The 12624-nt window shown below is 38.9% G+C and overlaps 1 protein-coding gene and 1 non-coding gene across 4 annotated transcripts in view; both read right to left on the bottom strand.

The window, feature by feature from the left end:
- ZNF704 (zinc finger protein 704) overlaps positions 1–12624 on the bottom strand; it is a 246371-nt gene that overhangs the window by 108164 nt on the left and 125583 nt on the right. The gene's annotated exons all lie outside the window — the stretch shown is intronic.
- LOC118148702 (U11 spliceosomal RNA) lies at positions 8652–8784 on the bottom strand. Its single transcript, XR_004735618.1, has one exon. It is a non-coding gene; the product is annotated as a U11 spliceosomal RNA (small nuclear RNA).

The following is a 12624-nucleotide window of genomic DNA, read 5'->3' as shown; positions in this document are numbered from 1 at the left end:
TGCTGTGGGCCTCTTTGTGAAGAAGGCTGCTTGAGTGACTGCATGACATGGCAGCTGGCTTCCTCCAGAGCGAATGATCCCAGACAGAGTGAGTTTTATGACCTTGTCTTGGAGTTCACATATCATCAATTATGTCACATTTTATTCATTAGAAGTAAAACACTAAATACCTCCAAAGGCCATCTCTCTATCTTTTGAAGGAAGGGGTATGAAAGAATTTATGGACATAATGTTTTTCAAATAAATTTTTTATTTTGAATAATTTTTCTGGAATTATGATAGATTTATGGAAAGGTTGCAAAAATAATACAGGGAGTTTCTATATATCCTTCACGTGATTCATTTTTTTCTTAATATTATCTTATGTTACCATGGTATATTTGTGAAATCTAAGAAAGCAGCATTAGTAGACTATTAGTGATTAAACTCTCGACTGTATTCAGATTCACCAATGTTTTCATTAATGCCCCCTTCTCTTTCAAGATCCAATCCAGGATATTAAATTACATTTACTTACCATATTTCTTCTAATCTGGAATAGTTTCTCAGTTTTTCCATGTTTTTCATGACTCCATAGTTTTATGGAGTGCTGGTCAGGTATTTAAAAATATCCCTTAATTTGGGTTTGTCTGATGTATTTTCTCATGGTCACACTGCGGTTATGAGTTTTGGAAAGATTACCACAGAGATGAAGCCCTTTTCATCATATCATTTTAGGAGGTACATTCTCTCTGATCATGTTAACCTTGATCATTGGGTCAATGGGGTATCTACCAGGTTTCTCCAAGTAAAGTTAGTATTTTTCCCTTCCTATATGTCTTCCTTGGAAGCCAGTCACTAAGTCTAGTCCATGCTTAAGGTGCAGGGATGTAGACAGTCCTTCTCCAGGAAGTAGAGAAGGAGCATCTACATATATTACTTATTTTGTAAGAAAGATTTTTATAGGCATATTTTAAAACCACAGACATATATTCTATTATTTGATGCTTACAACAATCCTATAAGGACTATGTTGTTCCTACTTTGTAGATAAATGTATGGCTCAAAGAGGTTAAGTGCTGTACCCAAGATGAGACACCTAGTGAGACCTGGCATTTGACATGAGGTTGGTTTGACTCCAGAGACTTTTTTTTTCTTTACTGAACCTTTTAACCTTCGCACTGATAAGATTCTGCTAATATAATTTAAACATACTTAACATTTTACAAGATTTTCAAGAACTTGGTAGAAAGGGCAATACGGAGCTAGCTTGATGATATCTTGTTGAATATTGTTTCCCAGATGTGTATCTGTCACATGTACTTCTGTCTCCCCTGAGCACTTGGTACACAGGTACTGAGCAGATACATATTGGCTGAAAGGAAAATGACTCTTCCTTCTTACAAGTTTTCTACTTTGTCTTGAATGTCTATCACGGGATGCCAAAATTTAAGATAGTGGATCCCTTAATGCTCAGACCCGAGAGGAGATCTGGGATACGACAGGGCTCACACCAGAATGACTGGATTGAACCTGCAGGCTAGAAGGATAGGACAAGCAGGAACTGTTTATTCTTTCTCTGCTCATACTTTGAACAAGCAATTATAACTAAAGATTCAGGTTGTTTAGCAAATACTCAGCCCCCAAATCCACTCAAGTATAATGAGTATAACTTTTGGATTGCTAAAGTAATGGGTTGTTTTCATCATCAAAGATTACACATCATATTTATGGGTCATACACAGTAAGTCATTTTCTCCAAATCTTGGGCATTTGGAAGCCTAGAACCCAGAAGAACCATGAGAGTTTTTTCAAGCAATCTCTTCTTATACAGCAGATGCTCAGATGGCTCTGGGAGATGTCCCACACTTGGTTAAATTGGAACTCTGTCTCCCTGTGATGAAAGCTAACTTATGGAAAGGTGGGCAGAAGGCCTCCGAGCTCCTCTCCTATTCTTCCTCCCCTTCTCTTATTTGCTGTGTAGATGGAGAACTGGAAGGAGCCCAAAGGAAAGGGATAGTTCCTACTATGCTCAGTGTGCTAACAAACTCAGGGAGGCCTGGCAAAGTCTTCTCTAGGAGAAGACTCTAGTTCACCTGACCAATTATACTAAAAAACATTTTTATTCTCTTCAGCTTTCTGGCAAGAAAGTATGCTTGGAACCCACCTCTAGTTTCTTTCTCCTGACCTATGTCCATAGCTGGGAGATTCCCAGCTCCCGATCCCTATTTACAGACTCCAGGGAAAAAGAAAATGACTCCTACTAAAATGACTCCTATTACAAATGAAAAGAAAACAACTCCATATTACCAATATGTTTGAGTGACATTAACAGGTTCTCATCAGTGCAAAAATTAAGGAGTTACTCATCACAGCAATATGAGTTATAGGTACTCAGGCAAATTTATAAACATGCTTAAGGACGTGTCTGTATGAACTTAGTGGATAAACCTCCCCAAATGTAATGATAAACAAATGAACTGAATGTTGTCTGTGGAGAGAGAAGCACAGGCCTGGGATGTTCAGAGAAGCAGGTGGGCTTCAACACTGACCTAGTGGTCTCCTGGCTGCTGCCACTCCACACACTCCATTCTGGCTGATCTGGAAAGGCTCCTGGTAGCTCAGCCTCCAGCATACCTGGAGTCTCCAGTTCCTTTCTCAGCAGAGAGCTGGGGGTGGGCCCAACAAACCTGGATTAAAATCCTGACTGTGCCTCCTATTACCCAGTGTGACCTCAAACAGGTAGCTCAGTCTCTGTGTCTCAATTTCCTCAGGTACAACATAGAGATAGAGACGTTTAACTTTATAGGGTCCTTGTGAAAATTAAATTAGATAACAAATAAGTGTAACAAGCTTCACACAGTGGATGGCTCAGTAAGTCCTGGCTTTTGTAATGATCAAAACTTCCCTTTCCAATGATCTCAAGATTTAAAGATAGTGAGAGGTGACTCTAAATTAAGAAAAAAAACAGAACTTAGAAATTTTCATAGCAAAACCCAGTGAGAGGCTTCCAGGCTGCAAGATAGGGAGATCTTTCTAGACTTGAAATGTGGCTAGTCTGAATTGAGATGTATTGTGAGTTTAAAATAAACACTAGATTTTAAGACGCATTTTAAAAAACAATCTAAATTACATCATTAATATTTTAAAAATACTGATTACATATTGAAATAACATTTTAGACACGGTGCATTAAATTTCTATTATTAAAATTAACATCCTCTATTTCTTTTCACTTTTTAAAAATGTGGCTGCCAGAAAACTTAACATGTGCCTCACAACATTTCGTGTGTGTGTGTGTGTGTGTGTGTGTGTGTGTGTGTATATATATATATATATATATATATATATATATATATATTTGGATGGCTGTTCAAGAACACTGAAGTAAAAATGAAAGAAGTACTTCATTAAATTTAGTCCTAGGGCACTAAAATAGTTAATTCATCTCTCCAAGGCACTATCTGAAAGTAACTCAATCACATGAAAACACAAAATGAAATATGTCACAAACTGCTACACACCATTAAATATAGTCTCCCTTGTTGCAGAGTATAATCATTCATGAGAATAAAGGGCCCAGGGACTTTCAAATGATGAAAAATTTTAAATATCCATTCAAAAAATCGTGTAATCCCTGCTAAATTTGTCATAATCTAATCTGGCTGCAAATTAGTGCACGACATTTTTATCACAATTCACAAGTGCACTCAACTGGCACAAATACGCCTTTATTTATGCACTGATCCAGGGAAAGGGTGATCTTTGCTCAAAATATTGTGCTTAACTAATGAACCATCCCTTTTATCACTGGGGAGGCCAGAAGTAATGAGAAGACACGCATGAACAAACCAATATTAAACATTCAAGTAGCTAATTACCTGGTTTAAACTAGAAGACAAACAGATATGTTTTTATTTTTTACTGATCCTCAAAGCGTGTAAGTGCCTAAATGTTTACTTATTCCCTTGTGGTAGTAAACTGCTATGAGAAAATGAAAGTAACACAAAACAAATAAACAGAAACAAGCCCTGTATGCATTAAAACCTGTGTTTAAAAAAATCTATGGCCAATAATTGAAAAAAACATTTACAATTTGATGAACTTTTAAAATGTTTAAGTAAGTTTAGAATGAAAAATGTATGCTTTGTTTAAGAGGACACGCATTTCTTCTATTCCTACAACATCCTGTAGCATTCTGTTTTTTCCTTAGTTTTGCTGTAAATATAGGTATTAGTGTCTCAATATATTTGATATAACATTTCAAATTTACAAATTTATAATCCAGGAACTAAATAATTTTACTTCTTTTTGCACTCCTATGGAATTTTAAAGCTGTGTCACACTGTATTTTTAATGGCAGCCCCTACTCCTGCAATGTTTTCATTGACTATATTAAGCTGTATAGATAGTCAAGACAGAAAGAGAAATCTCAATTCAAGGAATTCCCAAGAACAAGGAGAAATTCCTTTGTTTTGGTTGGTAGCGCTGTGGCAATTATGCATCTAAGTTCCAGAACTAGAAAAATGTTCTGAGGGGAAACTTAACTATGAGGGGGAAATGACATTTTCAGGAGAAACATTATTATGTGGATAATGCCCAGTGTCTTAATAGACTGACCACCCACCTCAACCAAAGTTTTAAATATACCTTAAACTTGTAAATAATAGAATATTCAATAAAATGCACAGTCAACTTTGCTGGGAAACATGCATATTACAACATGGGGATTACTACATATGAATGTGTCCATTAAAAATATTCCTCTGCAATTCCTCTTCCTATAATTTTGGAAGTGCTTTCACATATTAAAATACCAGTAAATGCATGTGAGCATGACCAAATTCCACATATAAGATTACAGCTGCAAAAACATTGTACTTCAAAATGAAGTCAAACACGAGTTCGGAACCAAGCAGATTCCAAAGACAGAGTGTATGAAACAGGAACAACCAGGCCCTTTGGAAAGACAAGGAAAACATCAAAATCGTCTCAACTACTCTCTACTGATTAAATATATTTCTGTCAAGGGAAAGTAGATTTGATTTCCTAGGACAACTCGGACTTTTTCACAACTCAGACTTTCTCAGGATTGTTGTGAAGATTGTAAAATGAAACAATCACTTTGGGAAACTCTTTGACAGTTTCTTATAAAATTAAACAAATGTCTACTCTGTGCTTTCAGATATTTACTCAAGTGAAATGTAACCTCATGCAAGAATGTTTCCAGCACTGTTGGAAGATTAAATAAGATAATAAATAAGAAAGTCGCTTATACAATGCTGGGCAAGTGGAAGGAGCTTATTAAATAGGTTCAATTGCCTTTCATGTTTTTGGATGCATAATAAAAGGTGAAGATTTCCATGATCTGAAGACAAAGCACTGTATATGTTTTTGGATGTAATATAAAAAAGTACAGGATTTCAAGAGGGCAGACCCGGGTTTATGTCCTGGTCTATTCCCTGATTCAACCTTTTTCAGACCTACTCTTTGCCAAGTACTCTTCTAGGTGTTAGGGATATTGTACTGAGTATGATAGTTTGAGGCTTTACTCTTATGGGGTTCACATTCTAGCACCTTGGGCAAGATGTTTAAGTTTTCTGAACCTCATTTTTGCCTCCACAGTTCAAGTAAATTGACACCTATGACATGCTGGGTATTGTATTAAGTTTGGCAGCACAAGAACCAACTAGATAGAACCTGTGTTTTCTATCTAGTTATGATTAAAAACATTGTCAATCAATGTTTTAAAAACATTGTTTCAATCAAGCTAATTGAAAAGTTCTGTTATGGGGCAGCAGACAAATCATCAGAAGAATTCGGGTGCTGTGAGAATGATCAGGACCCATTATTATGGGCAATAGTGAACTCAGTTCTGGGTGGCAAGGAGGTTGATCGCAGGAGTGAGTCAGAGAAGGCTTCCTGGAGAAAGGCATTTAAATGCAGTCTGCAGAGTAAACCAGGCAAGAGAGCCTCACGACTCACATTATCGGTGAGGTGAAATGAAAATATAGTTGGGAAAGTACACATCGATCAGTCCATAAAGTCCTTCATAATATAAAGCAGCATTATTTCTATTTTAAAGGCAATAGTATTGAATTGGAAAATCACTGTGTAGCTGAATCCAGTTTGTACTGTCCTTGACAATGTGTTATCTTCCTAATATGTGCTTCATCTGGACTTTTCACATCTGCTTTCTCAATCCCAATGCTTCTAGCTTTCTGCTTGAAGAAACTGGGTACTTGAATACATTGTTTTTAATCATATGGGACCAATACTGACTTCCAGACAAGTTCCCGGGATTTGCTAAATTCACAGTCTGTGCTGTAGCTCTGTGGTAGGCCACAGTGGCCTCAAAGCATCAAACGGGCCTTCCAAACAACCATGATTCTTGCTATTCTGGTACTCACCAAGCATTTAATAATTTTTTTCAAGCTAATTGAAAAGTTCTGTTTATGGGACTTGAATATAGTTTATGCCATAAATAGCCAGAACTACAAAGCAGTACGGGAAACACTAGCTCTGCTGGAAGGTTTCTGATCTGCATTTGCTCTTTTATTTTACATGCTACACAAACCTCTGATAAATGCAAGTAGGAAGTGGGACTGGGGACAAGGGCTTAGGAAATTACTCTTTCCAAATACTGTGGCATTGAAATAAACTTGGATGAAGGACGTCATTAGAAATACAGACTACATTCAGCCATCCTCATTCCATGGTATACACTCAGGCTGACTGAAGACCTTATGACTGCATCAGCAATTATGATGGAAGCCACTCCAACCACAAGAACCTTGAACCATTTAAGCAGACTTTGAATTTTTTTTTTTTTTTTTTTTTTTTTTTTTAATGAGACAGTGTCTTGCTCTGTCTGTGCTCTGGAGCACAGTGGCACGCTCTTGGCTTACTGCTACCTCCGCCTCCCAGGTTCAAGTGATTTCCCTGCCTCAGCCTCCTGAGTAGCTGGGACTACCAGTGTGCGCCACCATGCCTGGTTAGTTTTTTGTATTTTAGTAGAGACGGGGTTTCACCATGTTGGCCAGGGTGGTCTCAATCTCTTGACCTTGTGATCTGCCTGCCTTGGCCTCCCAAAGTGCTGGGATTACAGGCATGAACCACCATGAAAAAAATGTTTAAAGCACTTTAATTTCCTCCTGGGAAGCTGCAATAGTGGTTAGATAGAGCAATTCTCCTATAAATAGCAAGGGTTTATGTGAATGTTATACTCCATCTTCAGAAACATCTGTATTATAGTCAGATGTCAGAAATGTTTCCTGGATTGTCAGAAAAAAAGAGATTGTGATACAGAAATGCCCATTCCCAAAATAATGGCAAGTATATATCCACAACAAAATCACTGGTATATCTAATAAAAGTGGGCACCATGCAAAGTCTAATAGAACCCTCTCGCCAGCCTAAGTATGCTGAGAGCCTCACGTGAACAAGAGAAATGTGTCTGGTGAAGTAAAAATGGGGGAGCTTTTGTCCCTTACAGGGATAAACTGACCAAGAGTAGGAGGCAGCTACCTGGTGCCACGGCACCTGAGTTAAGGCTATCATTGAGTCCTCTCAGATCCAGCATCGGTGCCTTCATATTTGTAGGCAACCAGCCTTCTGACCTGAGTTCTATCTCTGCCCTGGAAGGATTTTACGAGATTCCTCTAGGCCCAAACCAGTGCATCAGCAACATCTCTCTTTTTTTAAACCACTGTGTAAAATCCACGTTTTAGATTAGGGTAAATGGTAGGGGAATGGGCATTGCTGTAGAAAATAGCAAGAGTGAAAGCAACTTATTCTTGGGTGGAAAGAACCCAAGGAAAAGAGTAGGAAAAAGTTCTGGAAAAAGAAAGATTGGTGAAGGGAGCTTGGCTTAGAGTCAGGAAAGATACCAAAATTTTCAAGGAAGTTAAGAAAGGAGGAAGGGAGAGAAGAAGGAAGTTGATTAGTTCTGAGACATCTCCAGCTTCTAGGCCTCTTCTCAGAGACATGGTCAGGCCCTTTTTTTCTGGGGAGTAAGGAGAAATGCAGAAATTCCATTCAAGCATTTGTTCATTTAACAAATATTTAGCAACTGATGGTTCCAATTATTTTTTCTTGTTCTGAAGCAGAAACTAGTTTAAAGCAATTTGATATTTATGGTCATCTACTAACTGGTTTAAAGTAGGTGATGTGAGTTCAGCCCGTGTCCACAACGGAATGCCCATCTACTTCCTAACAACTATAATAATTTTAGCTACCTGCAAATGACCAACAGCATTCATTTACCTATTAGATTATGAACACTTTATTTACTATTTTATTTGTAGAGACAGGGTCTCACTATGTTGACCAGGCTAGTCCTGAATTCCTGGTCTCAAGAGATACTCCTGCCTTGGTCTCCCAAGGTGTTGGGATTACAGGGATGAGCCCTTGCACCTGGCTCTACTTTTTGTCTTTTATAGTGATTTTTACTGTATCTTTTCTGTACTTATATGCAAAAGATGCTTACCATTGTGTTATAGTCACCTACGTCATGTAAACTAACAAGGTAGCATGCAACCACATAGCTTAGAAACAGCATATATCATACCACATAACCCTTAGGTGGGGCTGGCTCTACTACCTAAATTTGGTGCATGCAATCATCCAATAAACCATGACCAGAGCTGCAACCTCTGATTTAGACAAGAAGTAAAGGTGCTGGGACCAATGATCACCAGCTGCCCATCTACCAAAAAATTATGCTTCTGAAATCTCTTGATGTTTATTCTGCCTGAAAAGCAACTGAGTTGTCCTATGTGTGCCATTCATAACAGAGCCCTTTTTTTCCTTTATTCACACTTTCAATGCATAGAACAAAAACCTAGTGGTTGGCCCACAGTAAACATTTAATAAACACTCAATTAGCATTTGGCAAATATCTTCAAAGGAAAAGTGTTCCTGTGGAGAACAGCAAGACATGGGCACCTGTGACCTATACCTGTAGTGTTAGTAACTGAACCAGGGGTGGACCCTCATTCCCTCTTTACCAGAGGTGACTTATCAGGCTGAACTCAGCCAGTCTGAGTTCCAGGTGCATGAATCTTCCCTCACCTGCACTGTGTAAGGTGTTCTGTTCACAGAATCACCTTAACTTTGGCTTGAACTTAGTCCTGTGCCCTGGAAGCTTCTAGTTAACTATCCTTTAGGCCAGTCAAGAACTCCTGGATGCACAAGTGATATTGGGCCAGGAGTTCAGAATATTCCTTCCTGCTCGGCCAGAGTATGGTGTCACAGTCGTCAACACATCCCCCCAGGCAGCTGCAACATGGAACAGGGTTGGTGCCAGAGGCAATGACTGCCAACTTGTGTGCAATTGGGGGCCAGGTATAATTTCTCCCTCTGACTCAGAGGGGTGAGATCTCCTCAAACTCTAAGGCACCACTACCCAATAAAAAGGCAATGCAAGTCACATATGTAATTATGAATCCTGGTAGCTACACTAAAAAAAAAAAAAAAAAAAAAAAAAAAAAGGAAAGGGTAATTAATTTTAATAATATATCTTATTTAGTATAACATATGCAATATATCATTTCAATGTGAAATCAACATTATAAATTAACAAGGTGATTTATATCATTTTCGTCACACAACTCTTCGAAATCCAGCATGTATTTTAAACTTTTTTTTTTTTTTTCCTGAGATAGAGTTTCCCTTTTGTTGCTCAAGATGGAGTATAATGGTGTGGTCTCGGCTGGCTGCAACCTTGGCCTCCTGGGTTCAAGCAATTCTCCTGCTTAAGCCTACAGAGTAGCTGAGATTACAGGCGCACGCCACCATACCTGGCTAATTTTGTGTTTTTTGTAGAGACAGGGTTTCACCATGTTGGCCAGGCTGGTCTCGAACTCCTGACCTCAGGTGATCCACCCACTTCAGTCTCCCAAAGTGCTCGGATTACAGGTGTGAGCCACTGTGCCTGGCCTTATTTTAAACTTTTAGCACTTCTCAGTTCTGACTAGCACCATCTCAGACATTCAACAGCCATGTGCGGCTACTGGCCGGGACAGCACAGCACTGAGTAGTTCAGGAATCTCTGAAGACATCTTGAGGTGACTATTCCTAAACAAATCTTTTTGACTAAAAATTAGTTTAGGAAAAATAAAAATATTTATGAACGAATGACTCTAATAATTCCTGTGTGGGAAAATGTTTACTCTTGCAATGTAGATTACATGTTTTAACAAAACAATGATAATGAGAAAAGTTTTGCTTTTTTTTTTAAACCACTCAAATCTTAATATCTGGATATGTTTATTAAAGAATTGGCAAGGCAGAGGAAGTCTTTAAACTGTCAGCTTGACATCACATAAATAATCACACTATAAAGCTAGGTGGGTGGCAAAATGCTTCTCACTGCTAGGACGCCCTGCCTCGACCAAGAATGACTCCCTGGGCCAGAGTGCTGGTTCTTTCCTGGTCTTTGTTTACAATGACAATACAAGAGCCCTATCAAGAGGAAGAGAAATAGACTGGCTTGAAGCTTCTGTCAGGCCACTAATAACTGTCCCTTGATTGAACAATATTTAATTTTCAGTCAAAACTATTTACTGAATGCTAATATGAGGCAAGCACTGTTTGAGGGGCTGCAATTTACCCACCACATATTTGTATTATTTTCCAAATGTACATGGAAGATATGAGTAAAGTAAAAATTCATATACGAGCATGAATGAATTCCCGGCAGCTTTCTCCTTTGCATTCTCCAAATCAATGGAATCTAAAAGTACGTACATGTAAAGATTCCTGAAGTTGCTTGATGTTAAAGTGTGATCTTTCAGTATCAAAAATCACTATTTTGCTCTTTTTCGAGTGGCATGAGCGGCATGACTTGAAGCCAGCCAGGACTCTCTTTATTTTTTAAGACAGACTTTCATTCTTGTTGCCCAAGCTGGAGTGCAATGGTGTCGTCTCAGCTCATTGCAACCTCTGCCTCCCAGGTTCAAGTGATTCTCCTGTCTCAGCCTCCCAAGTAGCTGGAATTACAGGTGCCTGCCAACATGCCCAGTTAATTTTTGTATTTTTTTTAGTATAGATGGGGTTTCGCCATGTTGGCCCACAGGTCTCGAACTCTTGACCTCAGGTGATCCACCCACCTCTGCCTCCCAAATCCTGGGATTTCAGGCATGATCCACAGCACCCAGCCCTAGCCAGGATTCTGAGATGCGATCCACCCATTGCTTGTTATTGAGTTAATGGTTTCTTGTTAAGAAGCACTGGGTTTTAGAACCACCTACAGGCTGAATTTAATTGTTCAATGTTAATACATTCAACACAGATGATTTCATTATATAAATGCACTGGCTACTTTGCAGTATTTCCTTAGGCATAATAAGCTTTTACGATAAAAGCCAAATCAACATCAATCTGCAAAGCCGTCATTTTATATCCACTGCCAAGGAAAAAAGATGAAAAGAAAAAAAAGATAAAATAAACCTTTATCAAGGAACTGGACCAGTACAATGATCAATCCAGCTCTCTCATCCCTTTGGGGCAATCTGATTCATAAACTGAGGTTTCAAAGTGTATTTTATTTAATGGCTGAGGGTAAGAGAACAGTAGGAGTTTTGGAACCAAGCTCTTTACGGTGCTGGCCTACTCTGCTTTGGGGGAAAACTTAAAAAAAAAATCTTTTAAAGTTAGCATTTTCAAGCCAGTCTAATAATCCCACCAGTTTCGTTTCCTTTCAGTTGCAGTAGTAAAGAGCAAAACGCCACCCTGGTGAACAAGTGAAAGTATTCACGTTTCAAAGCTGGCTGGTAGACAGTAGCCAGCCAACTCCTCCTGTATTTCCAAGCAAACACAAAGCAAAGCTATGTTTTTTATACCTTTTATAAACAATCTGTGTTTAAACAAGGCATACACAATGCTTTCTTCCCAGTCTCTAAAAGCTGGCCACTGTTGTGTTTAATTATACTCCTAAATCCTAAAGAATTAAAACATCCAGCTAGGTAGTGACTGTGTGATCTCCACGCCTTGGCTGGAGGTGAGTGCAAAGCAAACCTGCTCAGGCTCCTGTTTCTAAACTCCTCCAGCCAGGAGGGCCTGAGGCTTTCGGTGTAGCAGAGCCAAACTCTTCCTTCCCGCTGGAGGAGGGCAAGGAGTATGCAGCACACACCAGTTGCATTCATGAGTAAACAATCTTCCTGCCCACCAGCACTATATTTAGAGCCATCTCTTGGCAATGCAAACTTATATTTCTGGGCTTTCAGCCACCCGAACCAAAAAAAAAGGACAAGAAAAACTGGTTTGGTTCCAGTGCTGAGCCCAAACAACAAAAGTTAAATGTGGCCTTCCCCATTGATGGGTTTGTGTGTCAAACATCACTCCTTCAAAAGCAGTGAAACTGGATGTGGCTCTGAAGAATGGAATGCTTTTTTCCCCTTCCAATTCTAATGAGTAAAATGTGTCCTACTCTCTAAGGGGACATTTTATAAACAGGGAAGCAATGAAACAAATTTATTGGAAAAGGACAGAATGTTTTAAAAATGTTTAAAGTACTATCCATGTTGGGGCTGTCAACTTCCCCAAACATGTGGTAACCCCTGAGAAAAGTTAAAGCCCAAAGCCAGCTATAGGGTTGACAGAAAAAATACGGAGTGCTAAACAGCTAGGCCTCTCTGACCCTCA

Source organism: Callithrix jacchus, chromosome 16 (assembly GCF_049354715.1).
Source record: "Callithrix jacchus isolate 240 chromosome 16, calJac240_pri, whole genome shotgun sequence".
NCBI classification, from domain to species: domain Eukaryota; kingdom Metazoa; phylum Chordata; class Mammalia; order Primates; family Cebidae; genus Callithrix; species Callithrix jacchus.
Note: the sequence above shows the minus strand (reverse complement) of the source record. Positions and strands in the feature narration are given on the sequence as shown.